At 47.0% G+C, this 14,924-nt stretch overlaps 1 protein-coding gene across 1 annotated transcript in view; it reads left to right on the top strand.

Moving 5' to 3' along the window:
• LOC126419216 (calcium uniporter protein, mitochondrial) overlaps nucleotides 1-14,924 on the top strand; it is a gene marked incomplete in the record, with an annotated part of 2,318,083 nt that overhangs the window by 1,690,316 nt on the left and 612,843 nt on the right.

Genomic DNA, 14,924 nt, shown 5'->3' with positions numbered 1-14,924 from the left:
GCATACCTTTCTCGTAACTGATCAAACTTATCGACACCACCCATTATTTTGTTGTATTCTGCCACAACTTCAGGACAAGAAATCTCTATACTAGTACCATCCTTGTTTTTCCTTTTCACTGTGGCTGTTTCTCATTGGTCATGAATTGAGGACAGGAAAGTGACTGGACGGTTACCCATCCATTTTACTGCAGAAATGGCTCCTTTTACTTCAAACTGGAATTCTCCTGGTTCCAATTTTACGTTTTCCTTCATAAATTTGGGTAAATCAAAAGAATTTACCTTACTCTATAGCTTTGAGGCAAAAATCACAAAATGTCACGCAAACAGCACTGAAAGGCTCCTCTACAGAGCAACACTCAGCTATACAATGCCTCTGCGCGAAGGTACAGCAAAAATGGCGGGAACTTCCGATTAGAAACAGTACCCTATACTGTTCACTAGGTGGTAGCACCGCACAGAGGTCGGAACTGTGAATCCCACGGGACTAGGAGCGAGTACATTGTAGTGAGAAGCATGTTCCCCACGGCTCACGAAAGGGTTAAGCTGACAAGGCGACATAATATCTGTTTGGAGGGACTCTTTCTCAGTATCTGGCTAGCGGCTGTTCATATCACGGCCCCTAGTTTCCGAGAAAATCGATTTCGATGTCTTATGGGTACTGCCCGTACTTGTAAAGTTCGAGGTGTTACGACAAAGCGACTAAAGTTCGTCTGTGTAATTTTTTTTCATCGTAAAAATACTATAGAGTAGAGCACTTGTCCGCGAAAGGCAAAGGTCCCGAGTTCGAGTCTCGGTCCGGCACACAGTTTCAATCTGCTAGGAAGTTTCATTTCAGCGCACACTCCACTGCAAAAGTGAAAAACTCATTGTGGAAACATCACCCAAGCTGTGGCTAAGCCACATCTCAGCTGAGTCCAGCGACTGGTCACTGAGGTCTCCTGACCAGTCCTTTCTGCTGACAGCACAGTACTCACCACCTCCTTTTATATTGGCGGATTCTCCTCTAGTGACACCTAGTGCTCAATTTCATATTATGTAGGGGTGTCCAGATACTTGTGATCAAATAGTTACGACGTAACTGCTCTGCTTTAATAAAACAGGGGGGGGGGGGGGGGGCAAATGTACGGCTCTGCTGATAGGATTGGCTCCCAAATGTCGTAGGGACGAGCTGTACACCGTCTGCCTTACGCAATATCTTTCTCCCAGGAGTGCTAGTTCTGTAGGGTTCGCAGAAGAGCTTCTGTGAAGGAAAATGGAAATGAGCGTGTGACGTCATTGGGTGGGAGGCCCCTTGCAGGGCAGGTCCGGCAGCCTCGGTGCAGTTCTTATTACATTCGATGCCACATTGGGTGACTTGCACGCCGGATGGGGATGAAATGATGATGAAGACAGCGCAACACCCAGTCCCTGAGCGGAGAAAATCCCCGACCCAGCCGGGAATCGAACCTTTTTTTTTTTTTTTTTGTAACCATATATATTTATTTAAATATTTTAACAACGATACATTTAAAAAAAAAGACATTTTTCTATTAATCTATTAACCTAGTGATGGTTAATATTATTGTCATTTTATATGTTTTCGTTTTTATATTTTCCTTTTTCGTTTTTCTCTTATTGTTTGTTCCTTAAACCCTTTTACATGGCCATTTGTCGTCTTTTTTTTTTTGAGGGGGGTAGACATTGCAGGACAGGCATAACAGTTTATATTTGGCATCGTTGCATTGATTTGAGTTTATGTTTCTGTATGTGATGCACTTGTGATGACATAGGCACATTGTGTATTCTGGTTTGATCTCTTCCTCTAGTTACACTGTTTAGTGGGACAGTATGAAGGAGCGTCACCATGATAGATGGAGCAGAAGTGGAAGAAACTTTTTTTTTTTTTTTTTTTTTTTTTTTTTTTACATATACTACAGAATATATCTAACTGAAGAAGGGAGAAAATTTTGTCATATTACATAAGAGAAGCAGAAAGGATAGTGTGAGTAATCAATAGAATTTTGTAGGCACAAAGTAAAGGAAATCAAATATCTAATAATAATGAGTAGTTGGCACTTTCCACTAGGGAGCACTTTGTGTCACTGATTCCACTAGGAAGGAACACTTTATACTACTATACTTCACTATTTGATGCGAGAAGAGAAAGCTCTTTATCTTTTGTGTTGCACTTGTTCACTATCACTGCACACGTTATTCTTGTGGTGAGTGCGGTGAGGTGGCTGGTGGCGGTGCTGGGGGTCACAGGCTGGGGAGGACTCTGGCGATTGCTGTCTGCAGTGGAATCTGCAGGAAGTTTTTGAAGTTCTCGTGGTATCGCCTGTGCTGCTGGGCCGTCTTGTTCTCCTCCCAGAGGTCCATCAGGAAGGCCAGCCGGTCGGTCTGCCTCCGCGCTACGATGGCGTGTGCCGTCATGGCGAGGATCCAGAGAGTCGCCAGTCGCTTGGGTCGTGGAAATGGGTTGCAGTCTGGGGCGGTGATTGCTTCCACTGTGATGCTTCCCGGCGCCGTTCTGTTGATGTGGGCCACCATCTGCTGGCACGCTTCCTAGATGTTGATGGCATTCCCGCACGTGAATCGGTGCTCGAGGGTGTCGGTCATGCCACATACGTCACTTGCGACGAGTTTTATCTCCGCCAGTCTTTGGTTGGTTGGTACCGTTCTGTTAATTATTTTGTACCACGTCTCCTTCGCATGTTTAGGTAACACGTTTTCTGAGACGTTCCCCCATATTTGTTTCCAATTGTATTGCGGGAGTTTTTGTTCAATTTTGTTTTTTTCCGGCTTCCCCCTGAGGGCCCAGTATATTCTCTTGGCTGTTCTGTGGCTGGGATTCGCCACGGTGTCCAGAACGTAACTTTTGTTGGCGTAGTGCAGCCTGACGTGTCGCATTCTGCAGGGAATGTGTCTCGTGTCGACCGGCGCTTCTTGTGATGCGGGCTTGTATCTTCCAATTATCTTGGCTGTGACGCTGTCAGGGTTTTTGTCCTGGATGGCGAGCGTTCGTTTCAGTAGAAGGGCTGCACATTTAGTCTTTATATCAACTAGACCTAGTCCCCCTTCTTTTGTTGGCAGCGAGCACGTTGCTTGCGCCACTTTGAATATATTTCGACGCCACAACAGGTAGTACACTGCGCTCGTTAGTGCTCGCGCAATTTCTGTCGGAATGCTTAAGATTTGCGCCAGGTACCAAACTTTCGACAGGATCGTCGTGTTTATCAGTTCTGTTTTCTGGTGGATTGTTAGCTTCCGGTTCGCGTGCTGTCTGGAGAGACCTCTTATGGTGTGTAGCACGTCCCTCCAGTTGTATGCGGCCATTCTAAGTGGACAAGACTGTATATATATTCCAAGAACTTTATGGCTTTCTGCTATTTTATACCATTGGCTGTCTGGTTTGAGTCGTTGATTCCCTATCGGCAGTAGCACTGTTTTTTTGGGGTTGGTTTGGGCGCCTGACGCTTTTTGGAATGTATTCATGATGGTTTCTACTCTCCCAATATCTTCCTGGTCTTCAATAAAGATGCCTAGGTCGTCAGCGTAGGCTACACATGCTACTGCTTTGCCTCCTACGGAGAAGCCTCTGATGTCGTTTGTGAGTTTCCGCAGGAGTGGGTCCAGTGCTATAGCGAATAGAGCCATTGACAATGGACAGCCTTGCCTCACGGATCTGTCCAGTTTTATCAGTTTTGTTTCCCAACTATTGATTATTACTGTCGATCTTGCAGTACTTAGTATCTTATGGATGATTGCGATGAATTTTTGCCCAAACCCGAGTCTATTTAGTGTCTCTACGAGATATTTGTGGTCGATCCTGTCGAAGGCTTTGTTGAAGTCCACCGAAATTATGGCACCTGCGCTTCTGGTGGTGGCTGCCTGTGCTATTATGTCCCTGTAGGTGCATGTGGCGTCAAATATATTTTTCCCTGGTACCGCACATGTTTGCCACGGACTGATGACTTTCCTCATCACCGATTTCAGGTTGTTTGCGATGCATTTCGCTATTATTTTATAGTCGGCGTTGAGGAGCGTAATCGGACGAAACTCTTCAATGCGGCGGGCGGCTCTCTTCTTAGGGATGAGTGTTATGGTCCCTTCGGTCAGCCCAGGTGGAATTTCCGCCCCATCGAGTATCTCGTTCACCATTTCCGTGAATTGCTCTCCTAGCACGTCCCAATATGCGAGGTAGAACTCGAGCGGGATGCCGTCGGCGCCGGGTGCTCTTCCTCTTGCGCTGGTCCTCATCGTTTCTTTGATGTCATCCACGTCGACATTTTCTGTCAGCAACGCCCTGTCTGCGTCTGTGAGCACGCTCCTCGTCTGCTGGAGGATTTCAGCAGTTGCCGCGTCGTCTGTCGCTTCTCGACGGAACATGTCTCGGAAATAGTCCTCGATGTGTTTTGTTAACTCCGTTTTCGTCGTGAGCGTCTTCCCTTGCTTGTCCTGAAGCTCATTTACGCACTTTCCTGCGCCTCTCTCCCTTTCCCTATTTAGGTGGTGCATGGTGAGTGGCTCTTCATCCACATCGCCATATGTTTTACTTATTGTGAGGACGCCTCTTATTTGCTGTTTCTTTATTTGAAGGAGTTTTGCCTTGATTCTCCTCACTCGCGGCAGGTATTGCTGGTCGTCTGCTGGTGCGTCGAGTGCGTCTTTCAGGCACTGCTGGTAGAATTCGGCCGTGGTTCGCCTCCAGAATGACTTTTCCGCGCTGTATCTTATCAACAGGCTGCGCATTGTCGGCTTCGCTCGTGCCAGCCACCACTCGGTCGTGCTGCTGTAGCGTGCGCGCTGTGCCAGGCATTCTTGCCACATTTCCACTATTTGCTTGCGCAGTTCCGCGTCCTGCAGGTGTTCCGTATTTAGCTTCCACGTGCTTCTTTTGCTGACGTTCTTTCCTTTTTGGAGATGCAGGCTGCATTCGTAGCTGCAGTGGTCCGAAAATATGACAGGATATACTTCGACGTGCGCAACATTTTTAGTTGCTGCTCTGCTGATATATATACGGTCCAGTCTGCTTTTGCCATTTTTGTGGTGGTATGTAAATTCAGTGTGTGTTGGATGGAGAAGGCGCCACGAATCTTCTATTTTCAGTCGTCGGATCAGTTGTTGCAGTTCTGGGCACATGTTTGCTACAGGTATTTGGTCTTCAGCTGCGGCGACACAGTTAAAATCTCCTCCAATGATGATATTGTTATTGATCTGCATCAGCAGTTCGGCTACTTCTTCATTATAGAAGGTGCTTCTTGCTCGCTTGTTGTCTGTGCCAGAAGGTGCGTATATGTTGATAAAGAGCGTCTTTTCTATACTTAGCGCTATCCCTCGGCCGCTTGACAACATTTTAGTCCCGCCAAAGTCGATCCCGTTCCGTACCATTATTGCCGTACCGCATTGGGATTCTGGGTCTATATTTGTGATTGCCGTATATCCTGGTATCTGGTTTATTTTAGTCGTAACCACTTCTTGCAAGAGTGCAACGTCTGTTTTTCTATGCTGTAGGAAGTCTGCGAGGGCTCGAATTTTTAAAGATGTGCTCATTCTATTTATGTTAACTGTGACAACTTTATAGATTGTATTTGCCTGCCTGCTCATTTAGTTTATCAGTCGGTGCTGTAGTCTGTGTCCATGCGGACATCTCTCTGGCTGTTTTCTCTTCGGTCCTGTGACGAGTTGGAGCTGCGTCTTTTCTTGTTTTTCTTTGCGGGTTTGTTTACCGTTTTCGTCGTTTGTGTCTGTTCGTCGTCTGTATTGTGTTGTTTTTTCGGTTTGTCACTGCTTCCCCTGGTGGAGGACTTTGCGGTGACATCGTCGTTTTGGTTGAGCTTTAAAACTTTTCTCAGGTGGTTACTCTTCTCCTTTATCCACTGCTCGCGCGTCTGCTCCACGGTCGGGACGGCGCTCCCGCCCGCGGGCGTCGTCGTGTCGATTTGCATATTTTCGGTGGCCTGTTCCTCTCGTAGTTCCTCCTGCACCTGTTGTGGCGCGCGCTCGGTCATCGGCTGACCTTGCTGCTCCGCCTCGTCCGAGCTGGCGTCGCTAATCTGCCTTTTATCTGCGTTTCCTGCCGGCTGGCCCGTAGCGGGGACAGGGACCGGTTCACCCTCGCCCGAGGGGGAGGGCTGCGCGGCCGCCGCCGTTGTCTCCGCCCCGGCTGGGCTGCCGCTGCCCGCGTTCTCCTGCTGTGGCGCGTCCGCGTCCCTAATCGGGGGAAATTCGGCAGCGAGATTCTGTGCCCTCCCAGCGTATGTATCTTCTCGGGGCAGCTGTAGTGGTCTTTTTCGCGGGCATTCATTTCTCATATGTCCTGTAGCGTGACAGATGGAGCAGGTCTGCGGCTGTCCGGTATACGAAACGAAACCCCTGTGCCCGCAAACGTTAATGAAAGACGGGATATGTTTTCTGAGGTCCATTTTTACCGTTCGGACGCCCGAGTCCACCTGTATTCGGTAAGCGCTCCCCCATTTTTCTCTTGTTAGTCCAAAAACATTCCCATAAAGCCTACAGCTCTTAATGATTTCTTCGTCCGTTACTTCAAACGGTAAATTGTAGATTTTGACGTTACGGATCCCGTAGCCAGAAGGCTGCATCTGAACGTTGCTTAGTGACCCATCTCGGTGTTAAATTTCCAAGTTCCCCCATTTGTATTCACCAGTCTGTCAATTTCTGCGGGATTTCCTATTTTTATAAACAGAGCGTACAGAATAAAGTCCAGCTGAATTCCAAGAATGTCCTCTATCGGCACTTTTACGTCATCAACTATCCAATTGTGGATGTCGAAAGCAGTCGGCTTCTCCAAATTCCTATCAAACGTGCACTGGATCGTGTCTTCACGATTGAGCGTCGCCATGATTTTCCGATTTTTAAACGTTAAAGGTACAAAGTTTTATACTCGCCAAGGCGAAGTAGCTGCAGCTCGGCGTCCACCTCAGGCGGCGGGCGCGGTGCGGGGTCGGTCTCGTGGCCGGCCGGCGACGGCGGGGCGGCCGGGAAATCCTCTGGGCCCGTAGGACGGCAGTCCGTCACGCTGACCACTCAGCTATCGGGGCGGAGCTCTGTGAAGGTTGGAAGGTAGGAGACGAGGTACTGGTAGAACTGAAACTGAGGGGACGAGTCGTGAGTCGTGCTTGGGCAGCTCAGTCGGTAGAGCACTTGCCCGTGAAAAGTAAAGGTCCCGAGTTCGAGTCTCGGTCCGGTACACAGATTTAATTTGCCAGGAAGTTTCATATCAGCTCACACTCCGCTGCAGAGTGAAAATCTCATTCTGGTAATACCATTAAGTGGTCTGTAACGCAAAATTATTCAGAAATAGATATTTTCGCCGTAGTAATTTCATTATTAAATCAATCATTACAGCATACTTTTTCAAATGTGTATTCCGTTTGTTACAGAATAGATCACAGAATCGCTTTCCTCGCTATCGCTTGCTTTATTTTCTGCGCTATAACACAATTTCGCATAGTTTTGTCGCTGAAGCAACCGAAACGCAAATTCGTAGAGTACCACGCACATTTATTGAAAGCTACTGCCTTGTTTGCACAGGGATTCTTCAGAAGCTGGGCCGAAAACACAGTTCGTTAAAATTCGGAAAGATAGTTTTTTCTTCGATCAACTTCGATGCGAAATGAGCGTATTGGGTCTTTCCTGTGAAAGCATATGCATTAAACTGAAGCAGAATTTCTTAAAAAACATTTTTTTATGGAAATTTTCCTCAAATCGCTTTCTTTACCAGACTTCGGGTAGTTGGGACCAGTTCGAATTCTTTTCGTGAAAATTTTAACGTGCCAGTAAAACTAAACATCACAGGGTTTGCAAAGTGGAATACATTTGCGTGAGATAATTTTTACGATGTAAGTGCTTACTTTTCTATTCTCTGCAATGATTTCTGTCGGCCCTCTCCTCGAATCAACGTCACGTTATCAGAATATATGACATTTTAACTACGAACCACAAGCGGTATACACGATTGAAGAAAGTCTCCTGTAATTATAGATATGTTAATAAAATTACTACAGCAAAAATGACTGTTTTTGAATAATTTTACGCGACGTATATGTTACTTCTGCATGATATTCTGTACGATGAAACTGAAAAAAAGAAAAGAAAAACGTCACACGGTCTGTATTTGAACTCTTTAAAGTCAGGGTGATAGCCGTGAACCTTTGCCGCTGCACTACTTTCGCTTTGTTGTAACATCTCTAACGTTACAGGTATAGGGGACACGCGTAAAACTTCGACAAAGATTTTCTTGTAAACTAGGGGCCATCGCACAAACAGCCGCTAACCGATACTCATGATAAGTCCCTATACAACATTCCTAAGATACTCTAAAAATCTGTGTTTAACTGGTCTGACAGTCTCCTTTAATGATTTCTGTAAGTCAGTTCTTCTCGTAGATATTTATTGGTGTCGCTGTTGTTTGCAATCGGTGACTGACTGCTGGCAACAAATTTCACAAGGGAATAATGTACTGTCAGGCTGCTGTCATTGTATCTAACTGTTTTCAAGGCTGTCTACAAGAGGTTGTTCGGTGAGCGCGACACATTTTTCCCTATCACTCGCTTCTGTCCAACAAACAGGTTTCACCAGTTGATGATTTAGCCCAGAATATGATTCCATAAGGCATTCGTAAATAAAATAGGAAGAGTAAGTCAAGTTTATAACAGTTTAATCTCCAGTGCCTGTTGTTATCCGTAATGGAAAAGTTGCAGAACTTACACCGTCCATTGAATGAAAAAAAAAAGAAAAGAAAAAACTCCATGACTAATTTCATCCCTACAGTGTAAGTGAAGTCAGCGCAGTAACCACGGAGGCAGCTTGAAGTAACGATTACAAAAACCAGACGTGCATTCGACCTGTCATCTGTGAACAGCCAGTGTTAAGCAGCAGACGTGTGGCCGTAGTGGGTCAAAGCTATTGTGCCACAAATCGCAATAGAGCAAAATCTGTAAATCAAGTGTTTAAAACGTTCTCCACAAACTTTTGAAGAAAAGAAAAGTGTTGAAAACTGTGTCCCGCACTGACTTGATCTAAGTAAAAACGTTAACAGTTCTTTTCTGGAAAACTCAATACGGGTGAGGAAGATTGTCGTTATAAATACAAACATTCCACAGAACGACAGAGCGAAGAAATTCACATGAGGGGTGAATGCTTTGACGATGTAACCGACGCCCAAGCCAATGTGACGCGTGATTTGAGCAACATTCCATAATTGGACTTTTCTGAGAGTTTCTCAAGGTTGTGCAGACGTTCTGAGCTTTGTACTCAAGTGGGGCGCTTTTTTGGGGAGGGGGGGGGGGGGGGCGAGCACGTGGTCGAACACCATTAGCATTAAAACCGCCATCTTAACTTTTCTCTCCTTTTTATTTATCCAGTCTCGAAACTCTTTGGGTCGACGTCATATACGTTTAAGATGGCCCGTAACATGTGGCAGTTCAGGTTCTTGTCAGTATAAACAACTAACAATTTACAATACTCCATTTTTCACCTTTGTACATTATTTCTAATGGTGTATTCAAACTGTACGCACTAATGAATTGCATTAATTGTGTGCATATAAATTCAGTGACAGTCTGTCTGCAGAGAACCAGTTATTAATTTTCAGTGAAATGTTCTTTACGTTATCAAGTGTTTAAGTTACTCCATTCCGCTTCGTTGTAATATGTGCATCATTTGCAAATTACTGCTGCATCTTGGATATACGATGGAAGATCATTTATTTGTAACAAAACAAGAAAATGGTTCAAATGGCTCTGAGCACTATGGGACTCAACATCTTAGGTCATAAGTCCCCTAGAACTTAGAACTACTTGAACCTAACTAACCTAAGGACATCACACACACCCACGCCCGAGGCAGGATTCGAACCTGCGACCGTAGCAGTCCCGCGGTTCCGGACTGCAGCGCCAGAACCGCTAGACCACCGCCGCCGGCAACAAAACACGAACATCTAGTTAGAATGAAAAGTCAATTACCAGCAGGATTTCGGGTACCGCAGTATTTGAGCTCCTCAAGAAGGCTATTGGGAATTGCACCATAAAATGCTTTCGATAAATCGCGGGAAATGCCAGTTGCCATTATCCTGTCATTTAAAATTTGTGTAATCTGATTCGTGAACTGAAAAAAAAAGCATGGTCTGTGATATCTACAGGCCGACTGATTAAGTATCTTATTTTGAGATAGGTATTTTATCATTCAGTGTCATCTAGATGTACACCATAGCTTCGATAAGGTGGAAGAAAGATGTCGTTCCACAAGGCTGTGTTCTAAAATTATGCATTACTAAGCACAACTAGTTTAGAGCGTGTCTCATTTTCAACTATGTCTATAAAAGATGGCGTCACATCGTCCTCGTCATTTAAAAATAGCGTGCCATGCGTGACTGCATAGCAAGGCCGTCAAAGAGCATGATCTCGCTATGTATCGCCAAAAACCACACATCCACGCAGCTATTCACGGTACTGTCACACACATACAAGTGACTCTTGACCGGCCTGTGTCCGCTTGCCACACGGTACGTTCCGTAACCCCACAGCAGCAAACTGACGTCATTGAAGTAGGTCTGTAACGCCGTGCGTTTCTCCAGCGGCTCTTACTAGGTACTAGAAAGGCGGTGACATTTTTTTCCCATCTCGACGCAAGTGTTAGGCGCTTCGAACTGTCACAAATGGTGATCCCAGCAGTACTTGTCCGTGAGTGGATACCCACGTTAATGTCGTGTTGATTGGTACCTGTCCCATCTGGGCAAATACACCAAGCGCAGTACAGACGTCATAACTGCGTCGCCGGTCTTGTTTCTGATAAGGCGCAGGCAGGGTGGGCCAGAAGTTATTGCGCTTTGATTGGCACCCCATACCCCTCCCCCTCCGCCCCACCCTGCCCTTTGATGTCGCCGCGTGCCGCTGATCACTCCCCCCTCCCCCCTCCCCTTCTGTGGAGCGCACCCTGCGAACTCCCTTTGAGTCTGCGCTGCCGATGCGTCTGTAATCGGCTGCGAGGTGATTGCGTCGCCTTTGCCGCTGAGCCTCTCCTCTGTTGAGCTCGGCTCCATCTGTTCTCCGCCAATGACAGCAGCTCGTATTACGCCCAGGCGAAGCCCTATATTCAGGCATTATCTCCTCCCCCGCCCCCGCCCCCACATCTCCTCCTCCCCCTCAGCCTTTCAAACCGATCTCGGATCCGTAAAATTTATGAAGCTGAATGCTGCTTTTGTTCTTTATCGGACAGATCCCCCAATACGTTTGGTAGCTACCGTGCCGCTTCGTGACCCAACACTCTTCTCGGCGAACGAGTAACGTACGTGGTCCGATTAGTACACTACTGGCGTTTAAATTGCTACACCAAGAAGAAACGCAGATGATAAACGGGTATTCATTGGACAAATATATTATACTAGAACTGACATGTGATTACAATGGTTCAAATGGCTCTGAGCACTATGGGACTTAACATCTGTGGTCATCAGTCCCCTAGAACTTAGAACTACTTAAACCTAACTAACCTAATGACATCACACACATCCATGCCCGAGGCAGGATTCGAACCTGCGACCGTAGCAGTCGCGCGGTTCCGAACTGCGCGCCTAGAACCGCTAGACCACCGCGGCCGGCATGTGATTACATTTTAACCCAATTTGGGTGCATAGATCCTGAGAAATAGTACCCAGAACAACCACCTCCGGCCGTAATAACGGCCTTGATAAGCCTGGGCATCGAGTCAAACAGAGCTTAGATGGCGTGTACAGGTACAGCTGTCCATGCAGCTTCAACACGATACCACAGTTCATCAAGACTAATGACTGGCGTATTGTGACGAGCCAGTTGCTCGGTCACCATTGACTACACGTTTTCAGTTGGTGAGAGATCTGGAGAATGTGCTGGCCAGGGCAGCAGTCGAACATTTTCTGTATCCAGAAAGACCCGTACAGGACCTACAACATGCGGTCGTGCATTATCCTGGTGAAATGTAGGGTTCGAATGAAGGGTAGAGCCACGGGTCGTAACACATCTGAAATGTAACGTCCACTGTTCAAAGTGCCGTCATTGCGAACAAGAGGTGACCGAGACGTGTAACCAATGGCACCCCATACCATCACGCCGGGTGATACGCCAGTATGGCGATGACGAATACACGCTTTCAATTTGTGTTCACTGCGATGTCGCCAAACACGGGTGCGACCATCATGATGCTGTAAACAGAACCTTGATACATCCTAAAAAATGACGATTTGCCATTCGTGCACCCAGGTTCGTCGTTGAGTACACCATCGCAGGCGCTCCTGTCTGTGATGCAGCGTCAAGGGTAACTGCAGCCACGGTCTCCGAGCTAGTGATACGAGGCCGTTGGGATCCAGCACGGCGTTCCGTATTACCCTCCTGAACCCATCGATTCCATATTCTGCTAACAGTCATTGGATCCCTACAAACGCGAGCAGCAATGTCGCTATACGATAAACCTCAATCTCGATAGGCTACCATCCGACCTGCATCAAAGTCGGAAACGTGATGGTACGCATTTCTCTTCCTTACACGAGGCATCACAACGACGTTTCACCAGGCAACGCTGGTCAACTGCTGTTTGTGTATGATAAATCGGTTGGAAACTTTCCTCGTATCATCACGTTGTAGGTGTCGCCACCGGCGGCAACCTTGTGTGAATGCTCTGAAAAGCTAATCATTTGCATATCACAGCATCTTCTTCCTGTCGGTTAAATTTCGCGTCTGTAGCACGTCATCTTCGTGGTGTAGCAATTTTAATGGCCAGTAGTGCAGGTAATGCCACAAATGTATTTTCTCAGTCTTTCTCTGTTGCAATAAATATAAAATTTGTCGTGGGACGTCGTGGCTTACTCCCGCTTCAGCCCCTTTTAGTTCCATTAATTTCCGACAGGTGGCAGTGCTATTCGTTTGCCTTCAAAATGGTGTCTATAAAGGAGGTACGTTCCAAGCAGACAGCTGTCGTTGAGTTTCTTTTGGTGGAAAACTAGAGCGTCGCAGATCTTCGTAGGCGCTTGCAGAATGTCTACGAAGACGGGTCCGTGAACAAAAGCACGGTGAGTCGCTGGGGGAGGGCGAATATAATTACTGCTACAAGGTCACGCGAACCTGTCCCATTTTCCGTGTGCCGGCCGGCCGCACGCGGCTGTGGCTCCCGCAGTGCTGGAACGTGCGGACACTCTCATTCGAGGTGATCGACGCAACACAATCAGACACCTCCCTGCACAACTGGACGCCTCTGTTGGTAGTACTGGCACACTTATCCACCACTGGGGCACTCGAAGGTGTGTTATCGCTGTTTTCCTCGCCGCCTAACGGGAGACCATAAAGAGCAACGAAGGACCTTCTGAGCGGAACTGCTGGCGTGTTACCAGGCTGATTGTCGTCGGAAACCACAAACCGGTTTAACCACCTCGAACCGGACAGAGAACGGCAAAACATGGAGTGGCGCCACTCCACCTCTCCTCCGAATAAAAAGTTCAAAACGGCACCCTCAGTCGGTGAAGTGACGGCGACGGTCTTCTGTGATTCTGGAGTGGTTATTCCGTTTGGTGTCCTCCCTGATGGTAACGATCAACTCAGAACTGTATTGCGCTACCCTCAGGAAATTGAATAAACGACTTTAGCGCGTTTCTCACCACAAAAATACAAACGAACTTCACCTTCTCCACGAAAACACAGGACCTTGCACAAGTCTGCGCACCCGAGACGAGATCACTGATTTCATTTCACTATTCTACCTCACCCTCCCGACAGCCCGGATCTCGCACGTTCTAACTTCGATCCGTTTGGTCCAATGAAGGAATCACTCCGCAGGAAGCCGTACGTGCTTGATTGGGAGGTTATTAGTGCAACAAGACGTGGGCTCCGACATTGACCAGTAGAGTGGTACCATGCGGATATGAAGGCCGTCCCAGTAATGTGGCTTAAAGCCGCCGCCTCGAACGTAGATCATGTTGAAAAATAGGGTTTAGCAGCCAAGGGAGTGGGGAATAATATGGTTATTGGAATCCTGAATGAATCCAACCTGCTTTCAGAAAAAAATTTGTTGCATTGTTTATTGAACGCCCCTCGCATACTTGTACCACTGATATTGTGTGTTATTAGCGTGCGTTGGACGACGTTTCGTGAATATTTGGGAAAAATTTTAAAGATGGAATAAATCTTCTCTGCCGTGAGGAGTGTGAGCTGTTTTGAAATTTCCTGGCAAATTAAAGTTTTACGGATAGGTCGTGAGTTGCGCTGGATAGCTCAGTTGGTTACACTATTGACCGGGAAATGCATGGGTCTGAGTTAGAGTCCTGGTTGAAATCTCAGCAAGGTTTGAATCTGAAGACAGTGCCGCAGTGATGCTTAATAGCTAGGAAAGGACCTTCTGACTAGGTTTGTTACTGTATCGACTACCTGCTACCCGCTAGAATTACATACAAGAGACAAGAGTCATTCAATAACAGTACGGATTTTTTAAAGAATCTATTAGAGCAGGGCTTCCCAACGTGTGGTCCGCGGACACCTTAGGGTTCCGCCGGCTCTTTCTAGGGGGTCCGCGGTCACCCTTCACGAAATCGTGTAAAATATGAAAATCAAATTCACCACAATTTTTTTTTCGTGTGAAAAACATGTGTACTTTTACTTTAGGTCGTATTCCCAAGCAGCCTTTACGGTTCCTAAGTGAGAACGCATACACAGTTTAGTGCCGAGGATGCGGCTTCACTGATCCACTGTTTCGCAACAATACGGGGATCGTGTGTGCGACGGCTCACGGCGATAGATGCGCTGAAACCTTTTACGCATGCGCGGAGCGAGCTTTGTCAACCAATCACAGCGCTCGCTGGCACGTATGCGGGCCGCAGGCATCATTAAATGTTAAACTTGCTTTGTCATTGCACTACCCATGTGCGTACCCAGCAAGGAGCAGGGGGGGGGGGGGGGGCAG

Source organism: Schistocerca serialis, chromosome 9 (assembly GCF_023864345.2).
Source record: "Schistocerca serialis cubense isolate TAMUIC-IGC-003099 chromosome 9, iqSchSeri2.2, whole genome shotgun sequence".
Lineage (NCBI taxonomy): Eukaryota > Metazoa > Arthropoda > Insecta > Orthoptera > Acrididae > Schistocerca > Schistocerca serialis.
The sequence above is the reverse complement of the archived record's forward strand: the minus strand, read 5'-3'. Positions and strand labels throughout refer to the sequence as shown.